We start from the raw sequence: 18,323 nt of genomic DNA, 5'->3' as shown, positions 1-18,323 counted from the left end.
AGTCCCAAAAGTAATATAAAAGTGGATAATGAAGCCCAATATTGCCCAAAACAGTAGATAATATAGCATGGAGCAATCAAAAATTACAGATACGTTGGAGATGTATCAAGAAACACCACAATTGCAAGTTGAGGGTCGACTTGCAACTGGGCTATTACAACTAGACAAACACCACAGTTGCGAGTCGAGGGTCGGCTAGCAACTGAGGCTATTAAACTAGACAAACACCACAATTGCGAATCGAGTGTCGACCTACAAGTGGCATCAAACAAAGAACCCGGTTACAAGTCGAGAGTCGACTTGCAAGTGGCATCAAACAGAAAGACCTGGTTGCAAATCAAGGGTGGACTTGCAAGTGGCATCAAACAAAAACCCTAGTTGCAAGTCGAGGCTTCACTTGCAAGTCGAAATGAAACAAAAACTACGAGCCCACAATTGCGAGTCGATAGTGGACTTGAACTGGGGCTATTACAACTAGAGAAACACCATAGTTGCAAGTCGATTGTCGGCTTGCAAGTGGCATCAAACAAAAGAACCCAGTTGTGAGTCGAAGGTCGACTTGTAAGTGGCATAAAACAAAAGACCCAGTTGCAAGTCTATTGTCGGCTTGCAAGTGGCATCAAACAAAGAACCCGATTGCAAGTCGAGGGTCCATTTGCAAGTCGCATAAAAAATAGAAGACCCAGTTGCGAGTCGAGGGTCGACTTGCAAGTGGCAAACTAAAGACCCAGTTGCAAGTCAAGGGTCGACTTGAAAGTGGCATCAACCAAAAAGCCTAGTTGCAAGTCAGGGTTCACTTGCAAGTTGGAAAATGAAAAAAAAACTACAGGCCCACAATTGCAAGTCAATGGTGGACTTGCAACTGGGGCTATTACAACTAGACAAATACCACATATGCGAGTCGAGGGTCGGCTTGCAACTTGGACTAATACAAACTAGACAAACACCACCGTTGCGAGTCAAGTGTTGACCTGCAGGTGGCATCAAACAAAGAACCTGATTGCAAGACAAGGGTCGACTTGCAAGTGGCATTAAACAAAAATATCCAGTTGCAAGTCAAGGGTCGACTTGCAAGTGGCATCAAACAAAAAACCTTGTTGCAAGTTATGGCTTCACTTGCAAGTGTAAAACAAAAACTATGGGCCCACAATTGCGAGAGGATGGTGGACTTGCAACTGGGCTATTAAAACTAGAGAAACACCATAGTTGCGAGTCTGATTGTCGTCTTGCAAGTGGCATCAAACAAAAGAACCAAGTTGTGGGTCGAGGGTCTTCTTGCAAGTGGCATAAAACGATAGACCCAATTGCAATTCGAGGGTCTACTTTCAAGTGGCATGAAAACAACAAACCCAATTGCAAGTCAGGTGTCAACTTGCAAGTGACATCAAAACAAAAAACCTAGTGGCAAGTCGAGGATCGACTTGCAAGTGGCATAAAAAATAGAAGACCCAGTTGCGAGTCGATGGTCGACTTCCAAGTGGCATAGAACTAAAGACCTAGTTGTGAGTCAAGGCTCGACTTGCAAGTGGCATCAAACAAAAAACCTAGTCGCAAGTCAAGGCTTCACTTGTAAGTTGGAAAATGAAAAAAAACTACAGGCCGACAATTGTGAGTCAATGGTGGAGTTGCTACTGGGGCTATTACAACTAGACAAAGGCCAAAGTTGTGAGTCAAGTGTTGACCTACAAGTGACATCAAACAAAGAACTCGGTTGCAAGTCGGGGGTCAACTTGCAATTGGCATCAAAGAAGAAGACCCAGTTGCAAGTCAAGGGTTGACTTGCAAGTGGCATAAAAAACATAGTTGCAAGTCGTGGCTTCACTTGCAAGTAGAAATTAAACAAAAAATATGGGCCCACAATTGCGATTCGAGGGTGGACTTCCAACTGGGGCTAATCAAACTAGAGAAACACCACAGTTGCGAGTCGATTGTCGGCTTGCAAGTGGCATCAAACAAAGAACCCAGTTGTGAGTCAGAGGGTTGACTTGCAAGTGACATAAGACAAAAGACCCAATTGCAAGTCGAGGGTCGACTTGCGAGTGGCATCAAACAAAAAACCTATTTCCAAATCATCGGTCGACTTGCAAGTGGCATCAAACAACAAACCTAGTTGCAAGTCGAGGGACGGCTTGCAGCGGCTTGCAACTGGGCTATTACGACTAGAGAAACACCACAGTGGCAAGTCAAGGGTCGACTTGCAAGTGGCATCAAACAAAAAACCTAGTTGCAAGTCAAGGCTTCACTTGCAAGTGGGAATGAAACAAAAACTACGCTCCCACAATTGCGAGCAAATGGTGGACTTGCATCAGGGTCTATTACAACTAGAGAAACACCACAATTGCGAGTCGATGGTCAGCTTGCAAGTGGCAACAAACAAAGAACCTGGTTGTAAGTCGAGGGTCCACTTGCAAGTGGCATAAAAAATAGAAGACCCAGTTGCGAGTCGATGGTCGACCTGCAAGTGGGATCAAACAAAAAACCTATTTGTAAGTCGAGGCTTCACTTGCAAGTTGGAAAATGAAAAAAAACTACAGGCCCACAATTGCGAGTCAATGGTGGACTTGCATCTCGGCCCCTCAGGCTATTATAACTAGACAAACACCACAGATGCGAGTCGAGGGTCGGCTTGCAACTTGGGTTATTACAAACTAGACAAACACCACAGTTGCAAGTCAAGTGACGACCTGCAAGTGGCATCAAACAAAGAACCTGATTGCAAGTCGAGGGTCGACTTGCAAGTGGCATTAAAGAAAAATACCTAGTTGCAAGTCAAGGGTCGACTTGCTAGTGACATCAAACAAAAACCCTTGTAGCAAGTCGTGGCTTCACTTGCAAGTGGAAATTAAAACAAAAACTATGGGCCCACAATTGTGAGACGATGGTGGACTTGCAACTGGGCTATTAAAACTATAGAAACACCATAGTTGCGAGTCTGATTGTTGTCTTGCAAGTGGCATCAAAGAAAAGAACCTAGTTGCAGGTCAAGGGTCGACTTGCAAGTGGCATAAAACATTAGACCCAGATGCAATTCCAGGGTCGACTTGCAAGTGGCATGAAAACAAAAAACCCAGTTGCAGGTCACGGATCAACTTGCAAGTGGCATCAAAACAAAAAATCCTAGTGGCAAGTCGAGGGTCGACTTGCAAGTGGCATAAATGTTGGGGAACATAGTAATTTCAAAAAAATTCATACGCACAAGCAAGATCATGGTGATGCATAGCAACGAGAGGGGAGAGTGTTGTCTACATACCCTCGTAGACTGTTCGCGGAAGCGTTATATCAACGCGGTTGATGTAGTCGTACGTCTTCACGTCCGACCAATCCAAGTACCGAAAGCATGGCACCTCCGAGTTCTGCACATGTTCGGCTCGGTGACGTCCTCGCCTTCTCGATCCAGCAAGAGGGGCGAAGTAGTAGATGAGTTCCGGCAGCATGACGGCGTGGTGACGTTGTTGATGAAGAAGAATCTCCGCAGGGCTTCGCCTAAGCACTACGAAAACTATGACGGGGGATAAACTAGAGGGGACGGGGTTGCCGGCACACGGCTTGGTGTGTCTTGGGTGCTAGCCCTACCCCTCTATTTATATGTTGAGCCTTGGGGTCGAAACTTGGAGTAAAAGCCTCCACAAAGTCGGTTTCACCCGAAAGGCAAGAGTCCTTCTCGGACTCCAGGGCCAAACGCCAGGGTTCCCGGCGTCTGGACCCAGACGCCAGGGACCCTGGCGTCTGGCCCCTGGACTCCGCAAAACTTCCTTTTGCGCTTTCCAAAAACCTTGTGGGCTTTCCCCTTTGGCCCAAATAAAGTTTTCTCGTACCCAAACATTTCGGGAAACATCCGGAACCCCTTCCAGTGAATTCCGGAACCCTTCCGGTGACCAAACACTATTATCCCATATATAAAACTTTATCTCCGGACCATTCCGGAGTTCCTCGTCATGTCCGTGATCTCATCCCGGACTCCGAACAACATTCAGTCACCAACATACATAACTCATATAGTACTATATTGTCAACGAACGTTAAGCGTGCGGACCCTACGGGTTCGAGAACTATGTAGACATGACCGAGACACCTCTCTGGTCAATAACCAATAGCGGGACCTGGATGCCCATATTGGCTCCTACATATTCTACGAAGATCTTTATCGTCAGACCGCATAACAACATATGTTGTTCCCTTTGTCATCGATATGTTACTTGCTCGAGATTCGATCGTCGGTATCTCAATACCTAGTTCAATCTCGTTACCGGCAAGTATCTTTACTCGTTCCGTAATACATCATCCCGCAACTAACTCATTAGTTGCAATGCTTGCAAGGCTTATAGTGATGTGCATTACCGAGTGGGCCCAGAGATACCTCTCCGACAATCGGAGTGACAAATCCTAATCTCGAAATACGCCAACCCAACAAGTACCTTTGGAGACACCTGTAGAGCACCTTTATAATCACCCAGTTACGTTGTGATGTTTGGTGGCACACAAAGTGTTCCTCCAGTAAACGGGAGTTGCATAATCTCATAGTCATAAGAACATGTATAAGTCATGAAGAAAGCAATAGCAACAAACTAAATGATCATGTGCTAAGCTAACGGAATGGGTCAAGTCAATCACATCATTCTCCTAATGATGTGATCCCGTTAATCAAATGACAACTATTTGTCTATGGCTAGGAAACATAACCATCTTTGATCAACGAGCTAGTCAAGTAGAGGCATACTAGTGACACTCTGTTTGTCTATGTATTCACACATGTATCATGTTTCAGGTTAATACAATTCTAGCATGAATAATAAACATTTATCATGAAATAAGGAAATAAATAATAACTTTATTATTGCCTCTAGGGCATATTTCCTTTAGTCTCCCACTTGCACTAGAGTCAATAATCTAGATTACACAGTAATGATTCTAACACCCATGGAGCCTTGGTGCTGATCATGTTTTGCTCGTGGAAGAGGCTTAGTCAACGGGTGTGCAACATTCAAATCCATATGTATCTTGCAAATTTCTATGTCTCCCACCTGGACTAAATCCCGGATGGAATTGAAGCATCTCTTGATGTGCTTGGTTCTCTTGTGAAATCTGTATTCCTTTGCCAAGGCAATTGCACCAGTATTGTCACAAAAGATTTTCATTGGACCCGATGCACTAGGTATGACACCTAGATCGGATATGAACTCCTTCATCCAGATTCCTTCATTTGCTGCTTCCGAAGCAGCTATGTACTCCGCTTCACACGTAGATCCCGCCACGACGCTTTGTTTAGAACTGCACCAACTGACAGCTCCACCGTTTAATATAAAGACGTATCCGGTTTGTGATTTAGAATTGTCCGGGTCAATGTCAAAGCTTGCGTCAACGTAACCATTTACGATGAGCTCTTCGTCGCCTCCATAAATGAGAAACATATCCTTAGTCCTTTTCAGGTACTTCAGGATATTCTTGACCGCTGTCCAGTGTTCCATGCCGGGATTACTTTGGTACCTTCCCACCAAACTTACGACAAGGTTTACATCAGGTCTGGTACACAACATGGCATACATAATAGACCCTATGGCCGAGGCATAGGGGATGACACTCATATTTTCCCTATCTTCTTCCGTGGTCGGGCATTGAGCCGTGCTCAATCTCACACCTTGCAATACAGGCAAGAACCCCTTCTTGGACTGACCCATATTGAACTTCTTCAATATCTTGTCAAGGTACGTGCTTTTTGAAAGACCAATGAGGCGTCTCGATCTATCTCTATAGATCTTGATGCCTAATATGTAAGCAGCTTCTCCAAGGTCCTTCATTGAAAAACACTTATTCAAGTAGGCCTTTATGCTTTCCAAGAGTTCTATATCATTTCCCATCAATAGTATGTCATCCACATATAATATGAGAAATGCTACAGAGCTCCCACTCACTTTCTTGTAAACACAGACTTCTCCATAAATCTGCGTAAACCCAAACGCTTTGATCATCTCATCAAAAAGAATGTTCCAACTCCGAGATGCTTGCACCAACTCATAGATCGAGCGTTGGAGTTTGCATACCTTGTCAGCATTCTTAGGATCGACAAAACCTTCCGGCTGCATCATATACAATTCTTCCTTAAGGAAACCATTAAGGAATGCCGTTTTGACGTCCATTTGCCATATCTCATAATCATAGAATGCGGCAATTGCTAACATGATTCGGACAAACTTCAGCTTCACTATGGGTGAGAAGGTCTCATCGTAGTCAACCCCTTGAACTTGTCAATAACCCTTAGCGACAAGCCGAGCCTTATAGATGGTTACATTACCATCCGCGTTTGTCTTCTTCTTAAAGATCCATTTATTTTCTATGGCTCGCCGATCATCGGGCAAGTCTGTCAAAGTCCATACTTCGTTTTCATACATGGATCCTATCTCGGATTTCATGGCTTCAAGCCATTTGTCGGAATCCCGGCCCGCCATCGCTTCTTCATAGTTCAAAGGTTCACCATTGTCTAACAACATGATTTCCAGGACATGGTTGCCGTACCACTCTGGTGCGGAACGTGTCCTTGTGAACCTATGAAGTTCAGTAGCAACTTGATCTGAAGTTTCATGATCATCATCATTAACTTCCTCTCTAGTCAGTGCAGGCACCACAGAAATATTTTCTTGAGCTGCGCTACTCTCCGATTCAAGAGGCAATACTTCATCATGTTCTACTTTCCTCCCACCCACTTCTTTCGAGAGAAACTCTTTCTCTAGAAAGGATCCATTCTTGGCAACAAACATCTTGCCTTCGGATCTGAGGTAGAAGGTATACCCAATAGTTTCCTTAGGGTATCCTATGAAGACGCATTTTTCCGATTTGGGTTCGAGCTTTTCAGGTTGAAATTTCTTGACATAAGCATCGCATCCCCAAACTTTCAGAAACGACAACTTAGGTTTCTTCCCAAACCACAATTCATACGGTGTCATCTCAACGGATTTCGACGGAGTCATATTTAAAGCGAATGCGGCATTCTTTATAACATAACCCCAAAATGGTAGCGGTAAATCGGTAAGAGACATCATAGATCGCACCATATCTAATAGAGTGCGATTACAACGTTCGGACACACCATTACGCTGAGGTGTTCCAGGCGGCGTGAGTTGTGAAACAATTCCACATTTCCTTAAGTGTGTGCCAAATTCGTGACTCAAATATTCCCCCCATGATCTGATCATAAGAACTTGATTTTCCTGTCACGTTGATTCTCAACCTCACTCTGAAATTCCTTAAACTTTTCAAAGGTCTCATACTTGTGTTTCATTAAGTAGACATACCCATATCTACTTAAGTCATCAGTGAGGGTGAGAACATAACGATAACCACCGCGAGCCTCAATGCTCATTGGACCGCACACATCAGTATGTATGATTTCCAATAAGTTGGTTGCTCGCTCCATTGTTCCGGAGAACGGAGTCTTTGTCATTTTGCCCATGAGGCATGGTTCGCATGTGTCAAATGATTCATAATCAAGAGACTCCAAAAGTCCATCTGCATGGAGTTTCTTCATGCGTTTGACACCAATGTGACCAAGGCGGCAGTGCCACAAGTATGTGGGACTATCATTATCAACCTTACATCTTTTGGCATTCACACTATGAATATGTGTAACATCACGTTCGAGGTTTAATAAGAATAAACCATTGACCAACGGGGCATGACCATAAAACATGTCTCTCATATAAATAGAACCACCATTATTCTCATATGGCATCAATGGTAGACAATTCATTTGGATATATTAAAACTGAGCACCCTTCCAGCCCTCTCAGGCATTAGCATTTCTAGCCGTTAGATCGACACTTTTAATCATTTTTGGCCGTCGGATTCACTGTTAGTCCCACCTAATTCTCGTAGGCAAGCGCTAACTTGCGCGTCAGGCTGTGCTGGGCTTTGTGGGCTGCTGCTCCGATGGCTTTTTTGGTTGTCTCATGTTTAATTGGGCCTACTGGCCTTTTGGGCCTTTTCTACCATCATGGCCTTTTCTACCGTCCTATCCAACACAGCGCACAGGGTGAAACGCCACAGACGAACCCTAAACAGGTTCGCGACCTGTTCTGTTCTGACGGCGCCGCCTGAGATGGCCTCGGAGAATGAGGCTTCCTCGTCGTCCACCATTCATTGCCTCTCCGATCCACCCACCGCTCCTCATTGCTCCAGGGGGCCACGTCTCATCACTAGATCACGCGCTGTATGCACTCGGAGGCGCTCGATGCAGCGACGCGGGCGATCTGGGTCAATCCAGCCAAGGCGCGGGTGGGGATCAAGTTGAGGTGAGGCTTGCGAAGGGATCCGGCGTGGGATGTGGCTGAATCGGGGGCCGATCGATCCAGTCGGCCGCAGTGCGTGAGGACCTGGCCGTGGTTGCCGGAGCCCCTTCTAGAGCCCCCACCTCTCATCTTCATCCCCTGTTTTTGGGAGAATCGGGGACTTCTCTTTTGTACTCCCAAGAGTATGTACTCTCACTCACAATGGATAAGGTTTAAAGGTGTGGACGTGCTAATTAGTAAAAAAGACTAACAAATTAAGTTTGTATGCATAGCTACTCCCTAAAAAGAAGGAACGGTGCATGCTAATCTATTTATCTAATCTGGTTGTTAGTTGTTTGACGGGTCTACACTACCCTGATCCTATTGTATTGAGTATTATACTTTTTATTTCTGTAGATATGGGAGTATATGCTTCTGCCGTGAGATAGTATATACTCTATTTTTCTACAAGATAGTTTATACTACATTTTTTTAAGAAGCATATGCTTCTGTTTTATGAAAGTGCATATACCTGATCTTTTTTGAGGAAGTATATACTACATGTTGTGAGTAAGTGCGTGCAGCTTCATTTGTGAGGAAGTATATACTTAATATCTTATGGGAGAGTATGCAACACATCTTTTCTGAGGGAGTATATACTTTTTTTCTAAAGAAGTATATACTTACATCATCTGTGAGGAAATATATGTCTTCGTTATACAAGAGAGTATATATATTGCAAAATTGTGATTGAGTATATATGTTATTTTTGTATCCGAGAGTATATACCACATTATTTATCAATTATATACTTTTTTTATCAAAGAGTATATACCGTGTTATTAAGAAAAAGAAAAATTAGTATGGTAAGCTCGCATAAGAATTTATTCACCAAAAAAGAGTATACGTATACACGTAATAGGAAGTATGCACATGTTTGATCACTGGTAACAAAAATGGCTTGTTTGCAAAAGTGCAAAGAAACCTGCTATAGTCGTTCCATTCATACAGTACATGATAAAGCATTCATGTATATGCATCAGTGGTGGCTATGTGAACACGTTCAAGTTTGCGTCACGACATGTGCTTGATTACAGGAGGTCAGACCACCATCGGCCGCTGTCATCTTTGCGCTGCACCCTTGGCCATCGATGCTACTGCTCGGTAGATATAACATTCATCACTTCCACAGGTCACAAAAAATGGCAAAAGGAAACCACTTGCAGAAATCATGTAGGATAGATACAAAAAACAATTACTTCAGGTCAACACCTAGAGGATGGTCGGTGACCAAGAACATCATGTGTACCGTGGCCTCCGCCCTCCGCCACTTATCCACAAGAAATATTGTTTGTTGTTGGGGAGATGGAGAAGTTGTCGTCAGAATGAAAGCTGGGCCCCAACTGATAACACATGAATGTACCTCTGGAATAAAATGGATCATGCTCCTTTTGTATTACATCGGATCCTCTTTTGTGTTTCTCAAAAGATCTGCAGCAGATTGAATACTAATTCTCAGAAGACTGGATCCAATCAATGAGAGGATGAACAACTGCCAATGGAGGCTGCTGCCGAGCGAGCTCCTTCTCTTGGAGGGTGATGTAGTCCGCCGCAGTCGCTGTCATGCCAGCCGTCGCCGCTGTCGCTGCAGCCGTGCCAGCCGTCGCCGTTGCCGCCGCAGGCCACAAATGAGATGACGGGATAGATGGATAAGGACTCAAATTTATAGGATGGTCCAACGATGCATATAAAAACACCTAGAAAATCGGAGCAATGAGTTTGGTCGTTTCGGCTGAAATTTTCCCACGTAATAAAGGAGAGACACGGGCATGGGAGTATGTACTCCTAGGAGTATTAACCCATTTTTCTATATATATATATATATATCCGTTGGAAAGAAGAGACTAGATAAATTGATTCCTGCACTAAGTTTGCATCCAAAGGTTCATGTTGATACATGGTTGCTCTTTCACTGCAAGAAGATGATGCCTATTTGTTCTCATTTGTCTAACAAAGCTGCAACATATCAGGAGAATAGCAGGGTTATGCACAAGGGTATTTTGTGGAGCCGACTCTTCAATATTTTGACATAAATTGTCAGAATTATCGACAACAAATTACAAATTGGAATTAAAAGTTTGTTTCCTTAATAGTGTAACACATTTTGTTGGAAATTGGAATAGAATGACTGCTATATATGATTTTTGAAGTATGTACTGCGCTGCAACAATACAAGGTACATGTTGCCACAACTGATTTGGTTTGTTCTGCGTGCAGATCACCGCACTTTGCCCCACGAGCCAGCCGTCAAGTCAATGGTGGAGGGACCACCCATCGACTTGAGCATCCGACAACGCCCATAACTAACTAAGAGCCAGACCTTCTTGCCGCACCTAACTGTCATGGTTGGTTCTTTCTCTCTTTTGTGGCAGCAGGGGAAGGAGGAGGAGTTCAGCATGCCCCCCCTGGTTCATGCTCATGCTCACTATCAAGAACAACACTCGGGTCGGTGGAGTTCTTGCCTGTATTGATTGAGATCTCAGCTTAACAAGGACATATTTTCTGTAGTAAGTACTTACTGTCTGCACATCTGTTTTAATTGAAGACCTGACCTTCTAAAGTGCCGGTGTTGTCTGTCGTGCATACACTTGCTAAAAAACCAATCTGACTTAGTTGTCTGTGCTCATGTCTTCCAAGCGAATAGTAGTTTCCCTCTCAAGTGCCTTTGCTAATAATGTGGCACTGCAAAGTTAAATGCACCATTGTGTACATGAGAAATTTACTAATGGCTGCAAAGTTAATTGCACCATGTAATACTGAGTAAATATGATGGTTTCTGTGCACCTTTCATCAGTCAGTCATCCTTTGTAACAGTGTTGCCCTCCTATAGTGATGTCAAAAAAGTTAGATGCATCAACACGTAGTATATGAGTAATTAACCATCTTGGTGTCACAGATTTTATCTTTGTTGATGTGATATGTGATCTTACATTTATATTATTATCTCTAATCTTTTAGTGGCTACTATCTGACCTTTGAAGTATTTAATCTAACTTTTATGTAGCATCAAGTGATTGGGTTGATAAAAAAGTGTGCATTTGTCAAACCTGCAAGACGAAGTAAAGAAACAGAGGTCATGTAAATCTTTGTGGTTCCATTGCTATAAATGGAAGCAGGTAAACTACATTCCTCTATGATCTTGCTACTGTTAACATTTGAACTCGCCTTTTCTTCCTTCGAACTGCCATTGACTAACAAAAAAGGGTACAATCTTTCATCATAGGTAAATCTTTGCCTTCAAGTTGGCATGTGAAGTGTTGTGACTGCTCTTAGAAATAATTTTGTAGTATATTATAAGGCTATCCAGCAATAGTTTCCTGTAAACTGTTATTTTGGCAGTCGAAAAATAATATGCCATTAAATCAGGAAGGAGCCTTTCATATCCCATTAGAACTATTTCTTTCCTATTTTTTATAATAACCTTTGTGTTTATTGTCTTCACTCTGAAACCTATCTGCAAACAAACTCAATGCAGCATTGATACTTCTACCATACAAAGTGTGCTATGTTTCAAAACACTAGCATTGGTGTCTTGTAGCTATTACTATTGCTTAATGTTTAGGTATATAATGCCTCCACATATTTGTATCAAACACTAACATTCAGTATTACAAATAGACGGGCGCAGCAACGCGCACCATCCATGATCTAGTAGTATTTATAAGCAATTGAGTAGCCACGATAGGCAACTAATTACTATTAGCAGGCAACTCTGCTTCAATCATGGGAAATTTTATTGTATTTATAGGCAACTAAGCATCAACCTAGGCAATTGAGTAGCCACGATAGGCAAGTTGGGATAATGTTACAAAAATTCACATGTACACATAGTGCAGTGAAGTTGCTTGCATGTAGCACTAAAGTTGCCTCATGTTTTCGTGTTAGTTTCTCGGCTTGACACAAACGAACCTATAGGCAGTCCTACTAGGACAAAAAAGAGTTTGCTTCCCTATAGTACTACTTAGAGGTGAATTTAGTCAATTGGTAGTCATGATAAGAAACTTATAAAGACTCGTCGCTGACAGGTAGTCATACTAGGGAATAAAAAGGAGTTGCTTTCTTATAGCACTAAAGTGTCTCCATAGCATCCAAAGTTTCTTCAAGACCAGGACGAAGCCGACGAACGGCGGACGCCATTGGAGAAGTAGCTCGGGGCTTCGCATCGAGTCGCTGGGTCGCATGCGGTACATCGTCGTCGTAGGTGTGCGGCGTCGGTGGGTGGGCGGCACATTGCTAGAGGACAGCCATGTCCCGACTCTCGTGAGAAGATGGAGGAGGGTAGGCGACGTTGACAATTGTGGCGGTGACCATATTGGGATGGGGATAGGGCTTGGTCAGTGAGAGAAGTTGGATCGGGAGGGATCCTATTTTTCTTGGAGGGCTTTTTTTCACGAGGGGCTATCGACGTGGGAGCGAGGGGGGAAGGAACCGATCGTGCGGGGTGGGTCGCTGAAGGGAGGGCAGGACGCGGTCATTGGTACGAATAGTAGATATTTCTTTGTTATATGATTTACACATTAATTTTCTTAAAATTGGTTATTTGTTTTCTAATTAATGTGATTGGGCGATTAAAGGTAAGGCTAATTAATTTAGATTTGGTGTTTAGAGATTGATCGTGATTGATTCTTTCACATAGAGACATTACTAAATAACTTGCGGCAACATGGAAAGTTTTGATCCATTCAGATTTTTTTCGTTGTGTGAGAGGGTGATGCGAAACTAAACCGGTGGGGTGAGGGAGGGGACGAAAAAAAAACAGTCGAAAAAAACAAACAAAAGTGGTGGGACGAAAAAACCTTGGACGCAATCCTACCAACTGCTCCATTAGAAGTAGAGATTTTCTTAAATTTCCTTATTTGTTTTCTAATTAATGTGATTGGGCGATTTAAGGTAAGGTTAATTAATTTAGATTTGGTCTTTAGAGATTGATCACGATTGATTCCATCACATAAATACATTATTAAATAACTTGCGACAACATGGAAAATTCTGATCTATTCAGTTTTTTTTCGTTGTGTGAGAGAGTGTTGCAAAACTAAACCGGTGGGGGGAGGGGTGGGGACAAAAGAACCAGTCAAAAAAACCCCGAATGAAAGTGGTGGGACAAAAAAACCCTGGACGATTTGTTTCCTAATTAATGTGTATTTGTTTCCTAATTAATGTAATTGGATGATTTAATGTAAGGCTAATTAATTTAGATTTGGTCTTTAGAGATTGATCGCGATCGATTCTTTCACATAAAGACATTATTAAATAACTTGCGGCAACATGGAAAGTTTTGATTTGTTTTGATTTTTTCGTTGCGTGAGAGGGTGACATGAAAATAAACCAGTGGGGTGGAAGGAGGGGATGAAAATGTTCAGACAAAAGTGAGGAGACGAAAAAAACCTAAACTAATTTTACCAACTGCTTTATTAGAAGTAGATATATATATATATATATATATATATATATATATATATATATATATATATTCTGAGACCATGGGAGACACTTATACACATAAACCTGCTCGGAGTACACAAACCCCCAAGAGCACGCCGGAACACCAAACCCTTCTGTCCCCACTACATTCCGATGGCGACGGCGGTGTCGGCGCCCGTCTTCACGGCGACGGTGCGGGTCTCCAATATCCCGCCCTCCGCCGTCGCTAAGGAGCTCCTAGCATTCCTCGATTCCGCCGTCGCCACTGCCGGCGAAGCCTACGCCTGGGAGATCGCCGCCGCCCGACGCGGCTGGTTAAGTCGAGGCGATGGGAGCGTTTAGTTCGATTCCACCGCCACCGCAACCCTCGCCGCCGAACTCGCCTCCTCCGGTCGCCTATCGCGCTTCCTCGGCTCCCTCCTCTCCGTCTCCCCTGCCCCCACGGACCTTCTCCCCCGCGTGCCCGACCTTTCTCTCTGCATGGCCGACGCCCGCCTCCTTGTCGGCAACTGCGTGGCCGAGCACGAATTCAAGGCGGCCGACACTTGGGACAACGTCTGTGTGGAGGTCATCCCGGGGAAGCGGCGCATAGACCTGTACCTGAATCATGATTCCCAGAGGTACATGCTTGAGGTGTTCTTCGAGGACATCAGGGATTGTCTCCAGTGCAGCTTCGATGGGACCGGTGTCATATTGCTTCAGGTGAGCTGCTCACGGTGTTTATTTATTTTTGAACGTTGAAGACTGTAGGCAGTCACATCTATATCTATATACCTACTATTAAAGGGAATAGGTATTCTTAGTTTGGTTTGGTCCTTTTTGTTTGGTTTACACACGTTAAGTGATTTGGGCCAGATACTTGTATGTTGATGGACCTTTTATGGACTTTCATAGAGACCTGTGTGAAAAATAATTGCGTCAAAATAAATCAACATTGTGGGAATTGAACACAGGACCTCATGTCTAGCTCTTCGATGTAACAAACAACAACCTATGCGCCTTTCACATTTACTAATCCCAACTCGCTCTAAATATACGAGTGGCAGTCATCATGTTTAGGGCGAGCTAATTAAGCGAATGAGCTAATAAAGGAAGAATTGTGGGCTTAAATAGAATATTTAAACGGATGTGGCTAATTAAATAAAGGATTATGCGTAAACCAGTGGAATAACTAAAAGAAAGATTGTCGTCTTGATAAACTCTACTCGAAGGATTTAAGATAAAAAGGTAGGATAATTAAAAGGAAGGATCTATAGGCTTCAATGTGTTGGGGCTACGAAATTAGAAAAGGAAGGATTGATTACCGACAAAAACGAGTGATGACGTCATGATAATTAATAAAAGGATTATACATAAATGTTGGAAATATGCCGTAGAGGCAATAATAAATTGATTATTATTATATTTCCTTGTTCATGATAATTGTTTATTATCCATGCTAGAATTGTATTGATAGGAAACTCAGATACATGTGTGGATACATAGACAACACCATGTCCCTAGTAAGCCTCTAGTTGACTAGCTCGTTGATCAATAGATGGTTACGGTTTCCTGACCATGGACATTGGATGTTGTTGATAACGGGATCACATCATTAGGAGAATGATGTGATGGACAAGACCCAATCCTAAGCATAGCACTAGATCGTGTAGTTCGTATGCTAAAGCTTTTCTAATGTCAAGTATCATTTCCTTAGACCATGAGATTGTGCAACTCCCGGATACCGTAGGAGTGCTTTGGGTGTGCCAAACGTCACAACGTAACTGGGTGGCTATAAAGGTGCACTACAGGTATCTCCGAAAGTGTCTGTTGGGTTGGCACGAATCGAGACTGGGATTTGTCACTCCGTGTAAGCGGAGAGGTATCTCTGGGCCCACTCGGTAGGACATCATCATAATGTGCACAATGTGATCAAGGAGTTGATCACGGGATGATGTGTTATGGAACGAGTAAAGAGACTTGCCGATAATGAGATTGAACAAGGTATCGGGATACCGACGATCGAATCTCGGGCAAGTATCGTACCGCTAGACAAAGGGAATTGTATACGGGATTGATTAAGTCCTTGACATCGTGGTTCATCCGATGAGATCATCGTGGAGCATGTGGGAGCCAACATGGGTATCCAGATCCCGCTGTTGGTTATTGACCGGAGAACGTCTCGGTCATGTCTGCATGTCTCCCGAACCCGTAGGGTCTACACACTTAAGGTTCGATGACGCTAGGGTTATAAAGGAAGTTTGTATGTGGTTACCGAATGTTGTTCGGAGTCCCGGATGAGATCCCGGACGTCACGAGGAGTTCCGAAATGGTCCGGAGGTAAAGATTTATATATGGGAAGTCCTATTTTGGTCACCGGAAGAGTTTCGGGGTTTATCGGTAACGTACCGGGACCACCGGGAGGGTCCCGGGGGTCCACCAAGTGGGGCCACCAACCCCGGAGGCTTGCGTGGGCTAAGAGTGGTGAGGGACCAGCCCCTGAGTGGGCTGGTGCGCCTCCCACAAGGCCCAAGGGGCAGCTAGGAAAAAAAGGAGGAAACCCTAGGCTTAGATGGGCCTAAGGCCCACCCTAGGGGGCGCCTCCCTCTCTTTCCCCCTTGGCCGCCCCTTGTTTCCCATCTAGGGCTGCCGCCCCCCTAGGGGTGGGAACCCTAGAGGGGGCGCACCCTCCTCCCTCTCCCCTATATATAGTGAGGCATGGGGCTGCATATAACACGCGATCTGATCTCTGCCTCTTGGTGCAGCCCTCCCTCTCTCTTCCTCCTCTCCCGTGGTGCTTGGCGAAGCCCTGCAGGATTGCCACGCTCCTCCATCACCACCACGCCGTTATGATGCTGCTGGATGGAGTCTTCCTCAACCTCTCCCTCTCTCCTTGCTGGATCAAGGCGTGGGAGACATCGTCGGGCTGTACGTGTGTTGAACGCGGAGGTGCCGTCCGTTCAGCACTAGGATCTCGGTGATTTGGATCACGACGAGTACGACTCCATCAACCCCGTTCTCTTGAACGCTTCCGCTTAGCGATCTACAAGGGTATGTAGATGCACTCTCCTTCCCCTCGTTGCTAGTCTCTCCATAGATAGATCTTGGTGACACGTAGGAAAATTTTGAATTTCTGCTACGTTCCCCAACAGTGGTATCATGAGCTAGGTCTATTGCGTAGATTCTATGCACGAGTAGAACACAAAGTAGTTGTGGGCGTTGATTTTGTTCAATATGCTTACCGTTACTAGTCCAATCTTGATTCGACGGCATCGTGGGATGAAGCGGCCCGGACCGACCTTACACGTACTCTTACGTGAGACTGGTTCCACCGACTGACATGCACTAGTTGCATAAGGTGGCTAGCGGGTGTCTGTCTCTCCCACTTTAGTCGGATCGGATTCGATGAAAAGGGTCCTTATGAAGGGTAAATAGCAATTGGCATATCACGTTGTGGTTTTTGCGTAGGTAAGAAACGTTCTTGCTAGAAACCCATAGCAGCCACGTAAAACATGCAAACAACAATTAGAGGACGTCTAACTTGTTTTTGCAGGGTATGCTATGTGATGTGATATGGCCAAAGGATGTGATGAATGATATATGTGATGTATGAGATTGATCATGTTCTTGTAATAGGAATCACGACTTGCATGTCGATGAGTATGACAACCGGCAGGAGCCATAGGAGTTGTCTTAATTTATTTATGACCTGCGTGTCAACATAAACGTCATGTAATTACTTTACTTTATTGCTAACCGTTAGCTGTAGTAGTAGAAGTAATAGATGACGTGACAACTTCAAGAAGACACGATGATGGAGATCATGATGATGGAGATCATGGTGTCATGCCGGTGACGATGATGATCACGGAGCCCCGAAGATGGAGATCAAAAGGAGCAATATGATATTGGCCATATCATGTCACTATTTGATTGCATGTGATGTTTATCATGTTTATACATCTTATTTGCTTAGATCGACGGTAGTAAATAAGATGATCCCTCATTAAAATTTCAAGAAAGTGTTTCCCCTAACTGTGCACCGTTGCGACAGTTCGTTGTTTCAAAGCACCACGTGATGATCGGGTGTTTGATTCAGGCGTTCATATACAACGGGTGTAAGCCAGATTTACACACGCGAAACACTTAGGTTGACTTGACGAGCCTAGCATGTACAGACATGGCCTCGGAACACAGAAGACCGAAAGGTCGAACATGAGTCGTATAGAAGATACGATCAACATGAAGATGTTCACCGATGTTGACTAGTCCGTCTCACGTGATGATCGGACACGGCCTAGTTGACTCGGATCATGTAATCACTTAGATGACTAGAGGGATGTCTATCTGAGTGGGAGTTCATAAGATGAACTTGTTTATCCTGAACATGGTCAAAAAGGATTTTGCAAATTATGTCGTAGCTCACGTTATAGTTCTACTGTTTAGATATGTTCCTAGAGAAAAATTAGTTGAAAGTTGATAGTAGCAATTATGCGGACTAGGTCCGTAAACTGAGGATTGTCCTCATTGCTTCTTAGAAGGCTTATATACTTAATGCACCGCTCAGTGTGCTGAACCTCGAACGTTGTCTGTGGATGTTGC

At 44.0% G+C, this 18,323-nt stretch overlaps 1 pseudogene; it reads left to right on the top strand.

Moving 5' to 3' along the window:
* Nucleotides 1-13,895: 13,895 nt before the first annotated feature.
* Nucleotides 13,896-18,323, top strand: part of LOC123189376 (probable RNA-dependent RNA polymerase 2) — a 62,772-nt pseudogene continuing 58,344 nt past the window's right edge.

The sequence above is a fragment of the Triticum aestivum genome, chromosome 2A, assembly GCF_018294505.1.
Source record: "Triticum aestivum cultivar Chinese Spring chromosome 2A, IWGSC CS RefSeq v2.1, whole genome shotgun sequence".
Taxonomy (NCBI): Eukaryota; Viridiplantae; Streptophyta; class Magnoliopsida; order Poales; family Poaceae; genus Triticum; species Triticum aestivum.
Note: the sequence above shows the minus strand (reverse complement) of the source record. Positions and strands in the feature narration are given on the sequence as shown.